Genomic DNA, 18,338 nt, shown 5'->3' on the forward strand with positions numbered 1-18,338 from the left:
TGATAGAGGTAAAATTGGGTTCAAGGAAAGTTTTGTTTTTATTTTGTTTTGTTTTTAAGATGAGAGGAACTCTTTAAATGTTCCCAGAAAGGAACATTTGAGAAAGAAGGGGATTAATTACACAGGAGAGAAAAGGGACAACTGACTTTGCATGCTTCCTGGGAGGGTGGGAAGGAATTGAATCTAGGGTAGTTGTGAAAGGACTGTTCTTAAACAGGATAGGGGACAAGATTTCTCCCCTTTGAACAAGAGAACAATAGGATTACTCTTGCACTGATGCTATCTAATTAAGGGAATTAAGAGAATCCATATGATACATTCTATTTCTTCCTTTTAGGAAATGAATTCATCTGGGTCTGAAAAATGGTGGGTCTGGCATGGTGTAAGTTGAGGGTGAGAAAAAATTGAGAAGAGTGTGAATAATTGAGGCCAGTGAATGAGAAATATACTAGGCTAAGCAGGCACTGTTAATGACCTAGATGATAATAATAAATATATAGTGTTACCTTATCCTACTGTTATTTCCAGTGTCATTCCAAGATACAGAAAATTGATTCCTTGAGGGTTTTGTTTTGCTAAACAAAGGCAATGAAAAGGCAGAGGAAATTGGAGTTCAGAGGGAAGACAACAGTAATCAAAATAATGGACCGTGGAATCCAAGGTGAATAGTAGGGCAGTAAAGATAACAAGCATTATGGTTATGGTTATGGTTATGGTCAAGCTCATGGTTACAGTATTGGCTGTGGTCATAGTTATGGTTATGCTCATGATCACGGTTATTATCAAGGTTAATGGTTGTTATGGTTAGAGTTAGGTTAAGAATAAGGTACTGTGGAGTGTGAAAGGCCAAATGACTAAAGGGTCTGAAAAACAATCATGGGATTCACTGAAAACAGTAAATTTACTGAAACAGAGACTTTAACTTCTATGAGCTTCAGGTGATGGAAAAGTTCACTTTATGGTCTTAAGAATGGGTGCCAGAGAAAAGTAGAGAAGAATCTTGGAAACGAGCTATTAGAGTCCTGAATAGGTTATCTGGAGGCCTGGAAATCTTACAGGATAGTAGAAGGAATCTGGGATGAAGAGAATGTCTATGCGTGACTCAGAAGTACAGCTGTTCAGTGAATGAGGCACAACTATTGAGTGACTGGAAAGTGACCGACTGTAGGGGGTGGGAGAAAGTGATGTGACTGATGAACTCACAGCATGGGTGTCTTACAGGCAGTGGGGAAAAAAACTGAAACTGGAATTAAGAGAGACACCAAACTCGCTGCCTGATACTCAGTATATGGGGGGACAGAAAAATAACAGCTATCTCTTGTGGCCTCCAGGTGAAACTCTCAAAAGCAAGTCAGGGTCCAGTTGTGAGAGTGATGAATAAAATGTCATGAACAGAAGTTGTAGGGGAATTTTTACACTATGAAATAGAACTTTTAGGAGGCAGAATTTTCTGAGAAGGGAGGAGGAAAAATGACAACTTGGGAGTTGTCTCAGGGAGTAAACAGCATAACGCAATAGAAGGGAGACTTTTTGCCATAGATTTTTTTACTTTAAGTTCTGGGATACATGTGCAGAACGTGCTGGTTTGTTACGTAGGTATACATGTGCCATGTGGTTTGCTGCAACTATCAACCCATCATCTAGTTTTTAAGCCCCACATACATTAGGTATTTGTCCTAATGTTCTCCCTCCCCTTGACCCCACCCCTGACACGTCCTGGCATGTGACATGCCTCTTTATGTCCATGTGTACTCATTGTTCAACTCCCACTTGTGAGTGAGAACATGTGGTTTTCTGTTCTTGTGTTAGTTTGCTGAGACTAATGGCTTCCAGCTTCATCCATGTCCCTGCGAAGAACATGAACTCATTCTTTTTATGGATGCATAGTATTCCATGGTATATATGCACACATATGTTTATTACAGCACTATTTGCAATAGTAAAGATTTGGAACCAACCCAAATGCCCACCAATGGTAGACTGAATAAGCGGCCCATAGATTATATTAATGCTATTTTTTAAAGAGGGATCACTGAGACTTTGGATATTGGCTGAATTAAAGCCCTGACAATTCAGGAATTTAGTCCTACCAGTCTCTTTGAAGCAGGTGGGACTAAAGGACTGGAATGATAGATAGCTTTTGGCTCATCCAACTTCAGATGATTCGATTTAGTCACAGAAGTCTTAGAGCAGAACACAGGGTTTTGAGTAGCATAATGGCCCTGTCTGTGCTGAGCCAGACTGTTTATTATTTGTCTAAATGTTTATTACTTTGGCTACAGTCTGTTATTACATGTATTGTTCTGTGCTGTATTTGTGTATTTATTTATCTCCCCTACTAGCCTCTGAGTTCCCAAATTCAAAGCCTGGGTCTAATTTTTTTAACCTTGGCACTTGTGGTAGTGCTTGCCCAATAAATATTTGATCTAATGACTTTAAACACACTATTTCTATTCCATTGCACTGTCTACTATTTAACATAGCTTATCAATGCTGTGCATTGCTTTGTTAGCTCATGATTTCTTTCAAACAATGTTAAGGTCTAGATATATAGAAAGGTTGCAGACAAATAAGAGGAAGAATGTGGAAGCATTACTTACTGTGTACGGATCAGTGATAAGAGAGAGAGGAAACTAATTAGCATTCTTTTCATTGTCAGTTGTTTTCAATTGTGTTGTGATGACCTGGATACAATTTCCCATAAGAACTAAGTAGTAAAAAAAACAAACAAATAAAGAAGAAGTTGATTGCTTTATTGCATTTGATACTTAAGTAATCAGTCTGAAAGAATGATTTCAAGAATAAACAGCTTAATGGATTCTGATTGGTTGTTTACAGTTGATGTTTTTACAATAAAACACCTTCTTCCCTCATTTGCCTCCTCAGATAATATAGCCAAGCTTTCCAAAAATGAGTCCAATTTCATTCACTGTGTCAAAATTGTGAATCAGAGACACAGTTTTTGAGCTATCACTGATTACAATGTACATCTTTCTTGTTGAAAGAATTATTTTCTCCTGTAATTTTTTCTGGTATAATTCTGAGCTTTCTTTGCACTAGGTAGACTGTAATTCCTGACCAAGGGTTTTGTAAGGGATGTTGTAAGTCAGTAGGTCATGTGCAGTTTCATCAGACATTAGCAAACATATTTTTTGCCAAATTCCAGTGGTGAAAATTTGTAATAGTTTTATAAGTAGAAGTGAATAACATATTCACAAGATGAAGTTTAAGCCAGTCTCTAACACAATGCTATACTTCTCTTTTTAACCACAGATTCCTCTGTTAAAGTTTATTGATACTATAATAAACTCATTGTAATTACCTCTAATCAAGTGCCTACTCTCTATTGAATGCTTGACAGTTGCTCATGAAATCTTAAAAACAATTCTAAAAAGTTTTATTTACAGGTCTCAACTATAGTTGATAAAACTAAGGTTCAGAACAGCTGAATTATTTGCAGTCATAGATTTTTAAGAGAGAACTTAGAATCTGAGACTAACCCCCATCTTCAGGCTCTTTGTATTATATCACATTACCTCCATTTTATGCCAAATGTTAGAGTTTCCTTAGGACATGAAGGCAGATGTTCATATGCACACCTGTGCCTATAAGCACTGGCCAAGACATAGAAGATATCAGGTCCTGTCGAATGAGAACTAAGCAATGATTCAAGTGAAAAAATGTAATATTTAAGACTAAAATTTAGTCATCAATTCCATGTTAAACTTTTTGATATTTCATTTTAATGGGAAAACTATTTTTTTATTAAGAGATCCATCATTTCTTATAGTTTTGTGTTATGGGTATGCATTTTAAAATGAAAATAAAAGTAAAAGGATGTTTCATTCAAGTAAAAAAAAATGTTGCTTTATCCCCGTTGTAAGTCCATTGAAACCAAAAACTTTGTCATCATCTGGGATTAAATCTCCATGCTCAAAGAACAATGCCATGAATTTAGCATTAGCCAAGATTGCTATACTTGACAACAGTTCCAGTTCATCACAACCATGTATATAACCTTGAAACATGGAAAGTACATTCTCTATTGAGCCATTTTAATAATCAATGATAAATGGAACTACAGGTCCACAGTCCCTTCCTTGCATTCCCAAAACCAAACTGAAGATTTGGGTAATAGTGATATTAGAACTTATTTGGCTGAAAAACATGCTCTGAACTGACATGAGGCTATAAATAGTCTTAATTTAACTTCACTTGTATATATTTTCATGTGTTTTACAACAAAACTATTAATATATTAATTAAGAGTTGCTGCAGATGGGATATAATATATGCACCACATTACTGTTCTAAAATCCAAACAATTCTGAATATCAGAGCACATCTACCTTCAACAGTTTTGGGAAATGGATTTTGAAATGCTCTCCTTCATGTTCAGCTTTGTTGCAATTGAAATACCATAACTGAATTTTCAGTATGATTCACTTTTCATGATGTGATATTACACTAAATCGATCTATTTCAATTAGTTTGAAATAATAGGATGTATTCCATAATTAATCTATTACTGTTAAAATAAGTAGCCTTCCAGAAAAGGGGGGCATTCACCCTTGGTAGAGGTAAATGCGGTCTTTTCTCCTTTACACTGTGCAGTCATGAGAGCTGAATGATCAGGATATAGCACATTCTATCACACCAGAAGTTTCTTGAAGCCTTTTTACAGATAATCCCCTTTCCACCCTCAACATGAGAACCATTTCTGCTACTGTGGAATGGAATAGTGCAATATATATTTCTTCCAGTCTGGCTTCTTTCAGTTTTGGAGATTCATTCATCCTATTTCATGTATAGTAGTAATTTTTTATTGTTGAGTAGTACTTCATGATGTGGTATTTCACAATTTCTCATTTACCTAAGAACATTTCAGTTGTTTCCAGATTGAGTAAGTTTGCTATAAGCATTCACATACAAGTCTTTTTGTGAGTATATGTTTTCATATTTTCTTGGGTAAATACCTAGAAGTGAGCTATTGGGTCCATTTCAAAAAGCACATATTTAACTATAAGAAATGGCCTAACCTGTTTTCCAAAGTGGCTTACTATTTTACACCCTGCTAATAGCATATGAGAGTCCTATATATACAGCAAATATATATTCAATACAGATGGTGCTGTCACGTTTTTTAAAAGTTTAGCTAGTCTAGTGGATATGTAGTAATATCTTATGGTGGCTTTAATTTACATTTCCCTGATGACTAATGAAGTTCAGCATCTGTTTCTAATCTTATTAGCTATTTGTATGTCTTTTTGTGAGGTCTTTGTTCAAATCTTTTTCTTTTTTTTTTCTTTTTACTGTTGAATTATGAGATTTCTTTCTATATTCTAGATTCAAGGCCTTTATCAAATATATGTATTATAAATCATTTTTTCTATTACTTGACTTCTTATTTTCTTACTATTGCTTTTTGTGGAGCAAAACTTTTTACTTTTAATTAAGTCCAACTGAAAAAAATTATATGGTTTGTGATTTTATTGTCCTAAAAAATCTGTGCTTATTCTAATGTGTCAGAGATTTTCTTCAATTATAATTGTTTAAAAATGAAATTTACTATCTTGTGAAATACTGAGCTCTTTTTGTTTTTTCTTTATTTAGTGAGAAGTTAAGCCAAGTAAGTGTTAAATTCCTTCTTAACTAGCATTTTAAAAATTAATTCCTCAAATTTTCTCTTAAAAAGCTGTACTAGCTATTTTTCTAAATTTTGTGGTTTATCTGACATTGATATTCCTAGTTCTCAATTAGAAAAAAAACGGAAGAAGTATAGTTAAGGGGAAAATGTGTTAAGTGCCTATATACCAATATAGCCTTACTTCCAAAGCCGTCCTAGGCATGGGAAGATTACTCCTGATTGGACAAGAAAAGCTTCATGACAAAGTCTAATCATAGCCTCAAATTGGGTTATGAATGACAGTAGAATTTTGATAGACAAGGATGAAGAGAAGACCTTCTGCATAGCATGTCATAAACAGGAGAAGAGAGGGAAAATTTTTAAAAATAGTGTATCAAACAGTAGTGGGCTGTGCAGTTTGGCTGGAGATCAGTTCCATTTTAGGTGGCTAATGAGACCTAACCCTAGGAAAAGTAATTTGGAGGAAGGGTGGAAGGGGGGTTTGTATTGTATTAAGTGTTAAGTGCTGACTAGATATTTTTTCTGATATGGGCACTCATTGATGATTTCAAGTAGGACAAGAGTAGAGTCAGAGAGGTGCTCTAGAAAGGTATTATGAAGCCTTAACGAAAGTGGTTCAAGAGACAAAGATATTAGCTCAAAAAGACTCCAATTAGTGCTCAACTGAATGGAACTAGACCTCACTGCCAAGTACTGAATTTCTCTTTTTCTTTTCTTTTATGTGTGCGTGCCTTGTCTCCCTTTCATGATTGAGTTTTTTTTTTTTTATAAAGGAAGGTGTTGGTCTAATTCTTCCTCTCATAGTCTCCAGCCTCTAATGTAAACCACACAGCAATGTTGACTGATACACATGCCATCCAAAGAGAATGTATGAGGAGGCAGAGGGAGAGTGTAGAAATTGCAAGTTCCAGGGAGATATTAATCCAAGGCTTATTATTAGAATTGGCTTTCAGAACGTACAACATGTTCTATCAGATTCTCGTTCATCAGAGACCAGTTTTATTTTTGACTCTGTGGATGTAGTCAAGTCACATTGGCCCCAAGTTCTCTCGAGTTCACTTTCACTGGCTCTAAAATGAGAAGTTTAAATGAAATGATTCTAAGGTCCTTCTCATTTTGAACTGCTGCACCTTGTTACAGAATTAATATATTATTTATTTCTGATTATTTATGTGGGAGTTTTAAAAGAGGTCATTTAAAAAGTGCTCCTAAGGCCAGGTGCATTGGCTCACGCCTGTTAATCCCAGAACTTTGGGAGGCTGAGGCAGGCGGATCACTTGAGGTGAGGAGTTCGAGAGCAGCCTGACTGACATGATGAAACCCTGTCTCTACTAAAAATACAAAAAGATTACTTGGGCATGGTGGCGCATGCCTGTAATCCCAGCTGCTCAGAAGGCTGAGGTAGGAGAATGGCTTGAATCCAGTAGAGGGAGGTTGCAGTGAGCTGAGATCGTGCCCCTGCACTCTAGCCTGGGGGACAAGAGCAAAATTCTGCCTCAAAAAATAAAAAATAATTAAAAAAAAAATTGCTTCTAGGGTGCGCCCCGGCTGCCGGCCATGCGGCTGCTGCTCCTCCTCTTGCCCTGGGACCTCTGAGCGCGGCTGCTTCGTGTACCGACCTGAGCACCCACCACCAGCAAGGACGCTAGCTGCCTGCTGCAGAAAGATCTCAGAGTAAAGAACTTAAAGACATTCAGCTATGTGAAGCTGATTTCCATGGAAACCTCATCATCTTCTGATAACAGTTGTGACAGCTTTGCTTCTGATAAACCTAAATTCAGGTCAGGTACCAGTGAAGAACTGGCAATTTTTTTTTTATGAGGACTCTGATATGAATCTGTCTACGGCTTTTCAGAAAGTGGGGGGCAAGATGTATTAGACCATTGTGGATTTTTACAGAAACCAAGGCCGGATGTCCCTAATGAACTGGCCAGGATTTTTCATGCGGACTCTAATGATGAATCATTTTGCAGTTTCTTAGACAGTGAGATACAAGACGGAATGAGGCTGCAGTCAATTCGGGAAGGCTGTAGGACCCGCAGCCGGTGCAGACACTCTGGACCTCTCAGAGTGGCGGTGAAGTTTCCAGTGCGAAGTACCAGAGGAGCAACCAGCAAAAAAGCAGAGCTCTCGCAGCCCTCCGAGAATTCTGTGACTGATTCCAACTCCGATTCAGAAGATGAAAGTGGGATGAATTTTTTGGAGAAAAGTGCTTTTTTTTATTGCATCTTAGGTTTTGGGGTACGTGTGAAGAACACGCAAGATAGTTGCATAGGTGAAAAGTGCTTTAAATATAAAGCAAAAAAAGCAATGCTTGCAAAACTCATGCCTGAAGTAGAAAGCTTCCCTGGCTGGTTCCCTGGAAGATATTCCCTCCCAGGCTCCAACTCACAACCGAGGAGTCCTCAAAGGCGTACATTCTCAGGGGTTGCATCCAGGAGAAACCCCGAACAGAGAGCTGGTCTTCTTACCAGATCAAGGCTTCGGATCCTCTAGTCCATTGACACCCGACCCATGGAGGAGGAAGAGGATAACTACATGTTGGTGAAACAGAGGACGACTATGGACAGCTACATGAACGAAGATGACATGCCCAGAAGTCATCCCTTCAGATCGTCCGTGACGCTTCCCCATATAATTCGCCCAGTGGAAGAAATTACAGAGGAAGAGTTGGAGAACATCTGCAGCAACTCTCAAGAGAAAATACATAGCCATTCACTGGGTTCTGCTTGTCATCAATGCCATCAGATGACTATTGATACCAAAACAAACTGCAGAAACCCAGACTTCTCTGGCATTCAAGGATAGTTCTGTGGCCCCTGCCTTCAAAATCGTTATGGTGAAGAAGTCAGGGATGCTCTCCTGGAAACTGAACAAATGGTTCTTGAATGTTGACTGGATAAACAATGAAATGAAGGCAGAAATAAAGATGTTCTTCAAAACCAACGAGAAGGAAGACAAAATACACCAGTATATCTAGGACACATTTAAAGCAGTCTCTAGAGGAAAATATATAGCAATAAATGCCCACATGAGAAGCAAGGAGTGATCTAAAGTCGACACCCTATCATCAAAACTGAAACAGCTAGAGGAGTGAGATCAAAAAAACTCAAAACCTAGCAGAAGACAAGAAATAACTAAGATCAGAGCAGAACTGAAGGAGATAGAAACATTAAAAACCCTTCAAAAAAATCAATAAATCCAGGAGCTGGTTTTTCGAAAAGATCAACAAAATAGACCACTAGCCAGATTACTAAAAAAGAAAAGAAAGAATAATCAAATAGAGGCAATAAAAAACGATAAAGGGGATATCATTACAAATTCCACAGAAATTCAAACCATCGTCAGAGATCATTACAAACAATTCTATGCACATACACTAGGAAACCTGGAAGAAATGGATAAATTCCTGGACACTTGTGTCCTCCCAAGCCTAAACCAGGAAGAAGTCGAAACCCTGAATAAATCAATAACAAGGTATGAAGTTGAGGCAGCAATTAAGAGCCTATCACTCAAAAAAAGCCCAGTTCCAGATGGGTTCACAGCCGAATTCTACCAGATATACAAAGAGGCGCTGGTACCATTCTTTCCGAAACTATTCCAAACATCCAAAAAGAGGGAATCCTTCCCAAATCATTATATGAGACCAACATCATCCTGATACCAAAACGCAGCAGAGACTCAGCAAGAAAAGAAAACTTCAGGCCAATATCCATGATGAATATAATTGCAAAAATCTTCAATAAAATAATCACAAACTGATTGCAAAAGCACATCAAAAAGCTTATCTACCATGATCAAGTAGGTTTCGTCCTGGGGATGAAGGCTGGTTCAACATATGCAAGACTATAAACATAATTCACCACATAAATGGAATGAAAGACAAAAAACACATGATTATCTCAATTGATGCAGACAAGCCCTTTGAGAAAATTCAACAGTCCTTTGTGCTAAAAACCCTCAATGAACTGGGTATTGATGGAATGCATCTCAAAATAATAAAAGCTATTTACGACAAACCAATAGCCAATATCACACTGAATGGGAAAAACCTGGAAGCATTCCCTTTGAAATCTGGCATTAGACAAGGATGCCCTCTCACCACTCCTATTCAATCTAGTACTGGAAGTTCTAGCTAGAGCAATCGGGCAAAAAAAAGAAATAAAGAGTATTGAAATAGAAAAGGAGGAAGTCAAATTGTCTCTATTTGCAGACAACATGATTGTCTATGTGGAATGCCCCATCATCTCAGCCCAAAATCTCCTGAAACTAATAAGCAACTTCAGCAAAGGACTCAGGATACAAAATCAATGTGCAAAAATCACAAGCATTCCTATACACCAATAACAGACTTAAAGAGAGTCAAATCAAGAATGAACTGCCATTGACAATTGCTACAAAGAGAGTAAAATACCTAGGAATACCACTAACAAAGGATGCAAAGGATCTCTTCAAGGAGAAGTACAAACCACTGCTCGACAAAATAAGAGAGGATACGAACAGATGGAGAAACATTCCATGCTCATGGTTAGGAAGAATCAATATTATGAAAATGGCCATACTGCCCAAAGTAATTTACTGATTCAATGCTATCCCCATCAAGCTACCAATGACCTTCTTCACAGAACTGAAAAAAAAACACCTTAAACTTCATATGGAACCAAAAGAGAGACCGCATAGCCAAGTCAATTCTAAGCAAAAAGAACAAAGCGAGAGGCATCAGACTACCAGACTTCAAACTATACTACAAGCCTACGGTAATCAAAACAGCATGATACTGGTACCAAAACAGAGATATAGACCAATGGAACGGAACAGAGGCCTCGGAGGCAACACAACATATCTACAACAATACAATCTTTGATAAACCTGACAAAAACAAGCAATGGGAAAAGGATTCCCATGTTTAATAAATGGTGTTGGGAAAACGGCCTAGCCATGTGCAGAAAGAAAAAAATGGACCCCTTCTTGACACCTTACACTAAAATTAACTCCACATGGATTAAAGACTTAAACATAAGACCTGGCACTATAAAAATCCTAGAAGAAAATCTAGGCAAAACCATTCAGGACATAGGAGTAGGCAAGGACTTCATAAACAAAACACCAAAAGCATTGGCAACAAAAGCCAAAATAGGCAAATGGGACCCAATCAAACTCCACAGCTTCTGCACTGCAAAAGAAACAGTCGTTAGAGTGAATCGGCAACCAACAGAATGGGAAAAAATTTTTGCAGTTTACCCATCTGACAAAAGGCTGATATCCAGAATTTGCAAAGAACTCAAACAGATTTAAAAGAAAAAAACAAGCCCATTCAAAAATGGGCAAAGGATATGAACAGACACTTTACAAAAGAAGACATAACTGAGGCCAACAAATGTATGAGAAAATGCTCATCATCACTGGTCATTAGAGAAATGCAAATCAAAACTACACTGAGATACCATCTCACACCAGTTAGAATGGTGATCATTAAAAAATCTGGAGACAACAGATGCTGGAGAGGATATGGAGAAATAGGAACACTTTTACACTGCTGGTGGGAGTGTAAATTAGTTCAACCATTGTGGAAGACAGTGTGGCGAATCCTCAAGGACCTAGACATAGAAATTCCATTTGACCTAGCAATTCCATTACTGGGTATATATCCAAAGGATTATAAATCATTCTACTATAAGGACACATGCACACGAATGTTCATTGCAGCACTGTTTACAATAGCAAAGGCCTGGAACCAACCCAAATACCCATCAACGATAGACTGGAATGGGAAAATGTGGCACATATATACCATGGAATATTATGCAGCCATCAAAAATGATGAGTTCATGTCCTTTGCAGGGACATGGATGAACCTGGAAACCATCATTCTCAGCAAACTGACACAAGAACAGAAAATGAAATACTGCATATTCTCACTCATAGGCGGGTGTTGAACAATGAGAACACGTGGACACAGGGAGGGGAGCATCACACACTGGGGTCTGTCAGGGGAAATAGGGGAGGGACAGTGGGGGTTGGGGAGTTGGGGAGAGATAGCATGGGGAGAAATGCCCAATGTAGGTGATGGGGAGGAAGGCAGCAAATCACACTGACATGTGTGTACCTAGGCAACAATCTTGCATGTTCTTCACATATACCCCAAAACCTAAAATGCAATAAAAAAAATAAAATAAAAGTAAAAAAAATAATAAAATGTTTGTCTTAAAGAAAAAATAAGCTTCTAAGAAATGTTATCCCAAGGTTAGCATTTAGAATGAGCAACATAAGTCATTAACTATAGAATTTATAGGGTACTGATTCTCACTTGGTGGTGTAGCTCTCATATTTTGATATCTGTAATTATTTCTCAGACTTAATTATATATTTGCTTATATGACATTATATATGAATGTAATATAATATGGTGATAATGTGACGTGGTTTCAAAAATTCTTAATTTTTTCTTTTCCTTTCAGTGCCTAAATCCAGGTATCTTGCTTGTGGGTTTAGAAGACAGGGCTTATCGCATATTTCTTTTCCTCTGCAATCTCTTACCCACAGACATGAAGGAAGGAAGGAAAGAAGAGAAAGAAGAAGGAAAGAAAATAGACCACTAGTTCATAGGGTGTTTTGGAGTTAGAAGGAGAAATAACAAAAGAGAAGAAAACCTTGCTGGGGCCTCTGAAAATTAAAAGTGAACTATGATTTCATCCACTGTCCTCAGTTTGGTTAATAAAATTAGTTTTTTAAAACTTTATATTTCATTTATGATATACATATATGGTGAGATAATTGAATTGTAATACCTCATTTGCAGTTTTCTGAATACCATTTCCCAAAGAATTTTATCAAAATTTATTAATTTAACTGAAAAATAGATAATACAGTATATAAAATAATAGACCAACTGGCTGCTTAATGACTTAAAAATTAATTTTTATCTTAAACTTAAAAAAATCCTATACTTTCAATATTTCAAGCAGTTTATTTTGCATTTTAGGTAGCAATAGAAATAAGAGGCTCTTCAGAAAAAAAATTTGTGTAAGCAGAATTGTGTTCCAAAAGGCTTGTGAAACTCCAAATTGATATTGTTATCTGCTAAGAGAGTGAATGAAATTATCATTTAGTAAAGCCCAGAGAAAATTTGATGGTCTCAGGTAAAATGAGTGATCTTCACAAAGGAAAAGTACTTCACAGAAGCCGGAAACTGGGATACCAAAGAGAGGAAACTGGTACTAGAATATTTCACTTAATGACTGCATGACAAGTCCATCACAGGTCATTATTTATAGGTCATTTTCCTGTCAATTGTAGGAATCCTGGCCTTAATCATTTGTGTCAACACACACTTCCGTATAAAAACTTCCAACATGATACAGATAATTCTGAGAAACATGATATGCGTTCTGACAATTTTGTGCTTTCCTTTTGACTCTGAATTTGCCAAGATATTTCCTGTTAACTCCTTGGCATGAGTATTTTTAAGTGTCTGATATTGGTGCCAGCACTGGGTGTCATGCTGGGAAAATCCAGTTTTTGTAAGGAAAATTACAAACCAATGTGGTCAGCAGTAAATTTAAAGGAACAATGCTACTTTTAAAAACATGTCTATAGTTAGATATTTCATTTTTTAAAATGAGTTTTCTCCTCACTTTTTTTTCCTTCGGTGGGATGTCTTTTCCCACTCCAAAATTATTTTATAAGTGAAAGTGATAAAATTACTGGAGTGTTATGTGTTGTAAACTTTCACTATAGGAAAAATAGAGATTTCTATTTCTCAATGTGAAAAAACCATTCTGTATGATCAAAGTAGTCAATATTCAAAAGAGTAAGTGCATTCCCGGGGACTGATATTCAAAAATACTCTTCGGCTGGTAATGAAGGAAGTCCCTTTTGTAGGCCTTAGTTTGCTCTACCTCAAAATTATCTGTTTTCAGACAAAATGTAGTCTATAAAGAATGCACAAAATTTAATTTTTTTTAATTATGACCACTTGAATTAAAGATCCAATGGAGTAGTAACCTTTCCCAGTGACGCTCTTAATTTTTACATTTGATATATATAAGGAAGAGATTAAGAACTCTTTCTGGCCCCTGTTCTAAATGAACAGGGACACAGAGGGCAGGAGTGGTGGTAGATAAAGTTCGTAACTCAGAGAAAGCTATGATTCCAGGATGAATTAGATTGAAACTCTCAGATCAAAATAATATTTTCCGAAGGAGATATTAATAACACTGTAAGTGATTATGTCACTTAGAAGATTCCAAGGGTTCAGATTAATATATTGGTTTACAGATAAAATAGGACATAAGTACATTATGGAAAAGGGCCAGATACAAATCAAGAGATTTAAAATCAAGGTGGGAGGATTCCTACTTGGATGAGGCAAAAGAAAAAAATAGAGAGCAAAGATGTGAAAGAATAAGTAAAGAAATAGTTTCATAATTTAATTTGTTTATTTCTGAAGGCCAAAATGGAAAAAAAAGTCCTGAGAAGTCAACCAACAAAATTAAAAAATTAATATTTTTAAGAGGTAATGTAACTATTTCTAAAGGCTCCCTCATTAACATTCTAGAAAAAAATAATTTTAAATAAAACAATGAAGGTTCATCAAACAATTGGGAGATGAAAATTGGATACAGGATACATGTGTAGTTTTAATAGAGACAAATAATGATTTATTGATCGAAAGTACCAAATGCTTTCATTGGCATTCACATGGCAAAAATTATACAGTATTTGGCAAACGAACCTAAAATTATAGATATTCAGCAAAATATCCTAAAATCCCAGAGTAAGAATTCAAATTTATTAAACACATATTCAACATAAACTAAATAGTTATCCCTGTGCTAAGTGTGAATTACATAAATGATTAAGGCATGATCCTAATCATAGAGGTATCAGTGGTGTCGTTAAGGAACTAAATATAATACAATAGAAAACTGTCATCATGATAGTGAAGAGGAAAAATAGGATACAAGAAAGATTTCTGAGGAAATGGAGACAAGTCTCAGTGCCTCTAAGTCAGCATTTCTCAATCTTAAATCTCATGTTCTGATTTTATTTCATTTGAAATTAAGCCATGCCTTACTCAAATTACACATATAATCCTGGAGACCTTTTCTATGCTTTCATTAGAATTACTCCTTTTGCTCAGAAATACTACAATAGATTTAGACTAGATTTGAGTAGATAAATAAAAAATTTAAGATATAAATGCTTGAGCTTAAACTAAACTTACATGCTGAAGTGAATCTCTACTTCCTTGTATCACCTTACCTCAAAAACACACTCTGAAGAGCTTTTCTTATGCCCAAATGTAGAGGGTGAGCTGCAGGCAAATATTTAACTAGTGTCTTCACCCTAAATTGTGGTCAAGGCAGTTTAGGTGTATTCGTTTTCTATTGCTGTTGTAACAAAGCATCACAAACCTAGTGGCTTTAACAACACAAATTCCTTCTCTTACCAGCTCTGGAGATAAGAGGGCCAAAATAAGTCCTATGGGGTATTTGCACAGCCCATTTCTTCTGGAATTTTCAAGAGGGAGTCTGTTCCTTGCCTTTTCTAGCTTCTAGAGGCAGCCAACACTCCTTGGCTCATGACCACATAACTCTGACCTTTGTCTATTGTCACATCACTGGCTCTTCTGACCTCCTAAAATTTAACCAGACACTTCTGTGTCTCAGAGAGGATTTTACCTTTGAGGGAGGGAGGAAGCAGATAAGCCATGCTGTGATTTGGTCCAGGTATGTTTTCATTAGAATTATGCCTTTTGCTCAGAAACTTCAGTTCTCTTAAAGGTAGTAACTTATCTTTCTTTAAGGAGATGACTTACTATGACCAAAGAGCCCTAATGAAGGGTCCTGCAAGCTAATTTCCTAATTTATTTTTCTAACTATCTCTATTTCTGAATGTTCCTAGGAGATGTCATTTAACATCTAAATTTTAAGAAGTCAAGCTTGACTCCTTACAAAACAAAAATAAAAGGGTTTTCAGGTTGGTTAGCTGAACATTTCATCAAATCTTTTTGTTTTGTTTTTAAACGTAAATCAATAGGTTCTCCTCCATAAAAATGGCAGGACAGTGTCTATAGTTACCTAAAAGATTACCTTGAAAATATTAGCCTTGTATTGTATACTTATGCACTTTACTGAAACAATAGACAAGGGTTTATTTTCTAAAATGTTCTTGTTTGCACCATTGAGAAAGAGAACAGTGATGTCAGTATCCACAAAGAAAAGTCATCCAATAGGCTCTGAATTATATATTAACAGCTGAATTCAACTTAGAAAGTCACAATTATGTGTTTCAAATAAAAGGAAACCTTCAAAAGAATTCATTTAAACTTGTTAATAATAAGAATAAAACTTAAGTTCTGCCTTTCTTGGCATTATCAGAATTTAGATTAACCTCCCCAGAGGAAGTGGTGGAAACAGGTAGGATAAATGTTCCCAAAGAAAGAATGACTCATTTGGAAGTTTATACTTAAAATCTGGCTCAGGCGTATTAAATACTCTTACCAAAGTAAGCTGGAGAGCAAAAGTTTTTTCAGGGTTATATGCTATATAGTTTAGTCATGTAAAAGCATAGTTTTAAAAAATATGATAAATATACAGATTTTTTAATCATAATATTCTTAAGTGTGGTCTCTAGTTTGGGCATATTCTTTAAAAAAAAGCAATGAAATGCACTGCAAACAATGGCAACAAATTCACTGAAGGAACCCATTGGTCAATTTTTAATAAATATATATGCATCATTAATTAATTCAATAAATAATTACTGAAAAATTAGCACATGCCCCTGCAGTATTCTTGGTACTGAGATTTAAAGCTAAACAAGAGGAATAAAGGACTTATTATTACGTATGTAGCTTACACTAAGTGGGGGATGTTCACAGTAATACCTGAATAATAGTTAATACCTAAATCACATGTTAATAATAAAATAACAATTTCATTAGAAATTGTTACATGTACAATGAAAAAAAATAAAGCCAACTAACCAGTTGGGATGTAATGGATGATACAGAATATTTTACATACAGTGTCTAGAAAGACCCCTCTGAGGAAGTGACATCTGTGCAGAGACATGAAGGAAATGACACCACCAGCCATGTAAAGATCATGCGAAAGTGCATCCCAGGCACAGAAGGGTAGATCAAGCTCCTGATATGAAAAGGAGTTTAGCTGAACAAAGAGTGAAGCCCATGTGGCTGGCCCGGGGTGAGCAGAAGGAAGAGCCCTAGGCTATGAGGTCTGTGGAGCAGCCTGGGGCCATGAAGTTCAAGTTGATTTTGAGGGCAATGGAAAACCACTGGGGTGTTTTTAGCAGCAAAATAACATGATCTGACATCTGTGGCTGACAGTTCACTCTAGCTGTGATGTGGTGGATAATGGTGGACCTATGAGACAAGACAAGACAGTGTTTCAGGTGAAAGATGTTGGTGACTTGGAATAGCAGGTGGCGTTGAAGTCTGAGGAGGGATTCAAGTTCTGAGAACAATTCCTCCATGATTCTGATGGAACTCTTTACGTGAGGAAAACTCTTTTTGTAAAGGAAAGTGATGGGAAAAATATAGCCCACATTACTGATCTCAAGGCAACCACCAATACTCAGTGTCTCCTTCTTCTTCTGTCCATTCCAGAGACTGCTTACCCTCAGCTCTTGCTTCTGCTATTCTGAGCAATTTACCTGGTAGCATGACCTAGACCTTCATCCCTAAGTTATGTGAACCTCTTGTCATTGTACTCTTCTCAGGTGTCAGCACACATCCATTTGCTATCAAAATTGGGCAAGAGATGACCAAATAGATCACCTGCATGCCAAGCACCTTCCTCCCTGTTCCTGTTGTGTTTCATCAGCTGTGCCTCCCTCTGATGATCATGGTCAGTTATGTCTGCCATGATAGAAACTCTTCGTCTTGCCTGCTGGCACCTTGGCCTGAGAATTCTGATGTGTGTAGGTAGCAGTGTAGCTTTAAGTTCAGTGGGATGCATACAGGGCCATCTGATGGAAGCACTCCCTTTTTGGGAACCAAGACATTTAACTGCACAGAAACCCAGAGCTTTAGGGTAGGGAAGCCAAATTTCTCCAAGAGGACAAAAGAATGAATGGGACAAGCCCAGTCATTCTATTCACTAGAGGCACAACATCATAAAACTATCAATTCAGAGAGTATGCAGCATCCCAAATGATTAGGTTTGTCAGCCCTACAGCTTTTGGGAGTGTGGTACAGAACACAAGCTCTAGATTCCATGGACCTGTGCCCACTGCTTCATTGCCTTTGCTATAAAGTGAGTGTCCTTGATACTGTAACAGGAATAAGTGGAGAGACAGGCACTGGGGCATCAGTGATAGGTATCATGGGGCTTCTAAGGTGTAGACTACCTGCAGTTTATTTGTGTGTCCCAGCCTTATGTGTGTCTGATTCTGGATATACCACTCCACAGCCTTGTAATACATGAGAGCTATCAGTCAGCAGCACTTCCAGTAGTAAGAAAAGGCCCCTCATTCAAACAAGGGAACTGGGAACAGCACATTGTTCCCTATATGCTCTGAAGATTTTGGACGCTAAGTAGATGTTTCCTCATTGTTTTTGGCCCAAAGATTAGTACAATTATCCACTTTCAGAGTAGGAGACTGAGATGCAGAAGAAAACATCCCTTTTATGGAAATGTCTAACACATCTCTTCTCTGTATTTTC

General features: G+C 37.0%; 1 long non-coding RNA gene and 1 pseudogene across 3 annotated transcripts in view; one reads left to right on the forward strand and one right to left on the reverse strand.

Moving 5' to 3' along the window:
* LOC144581911 (uncharacterized) overlaps window positions 1-15,211 on the reverse strand; it is a 54,447-nt gene extending 39,236 nt beyond the window's left edge. For 2 of the 3 annotated variants that reach the window (XR_013533335.1, XR_013533337.1), the window contains exon 1: window positions 15,099-15,211. This is a non-coding gene — a long non-coding RNA (uncharacterized LOC144581911). Of the gene's footprint in view, window positions 1-2,600; window positions 2,708-15,098 lie in introns of all 3 variants that reach the window. The other variant, XR_013533336.1, reaches the window with a different exon arrangement.
* LOC118142809 (cell division cycle-associated protein 7 pseudogene) lies at window positions 7,549-8,542 on the forward strand (annotated as a pseudogene).
* Window positions 15,212-18,338: the final 3,127 nt, after the last annotated feature.

This window comes from Callithrix jacchus, chromosome 3 (genome assembly GCF_049354715.1).
Source record: "Callithrix jacchus isolate 240 chromosome 3, calJac240_pri, whole genome shotgun sequence".
Lineage (NCBI taxonomy): Eukaryota > Metazoa > Chordata > Mammalia > Primates > Cebidae > Callithrix > Callithrix jacchus.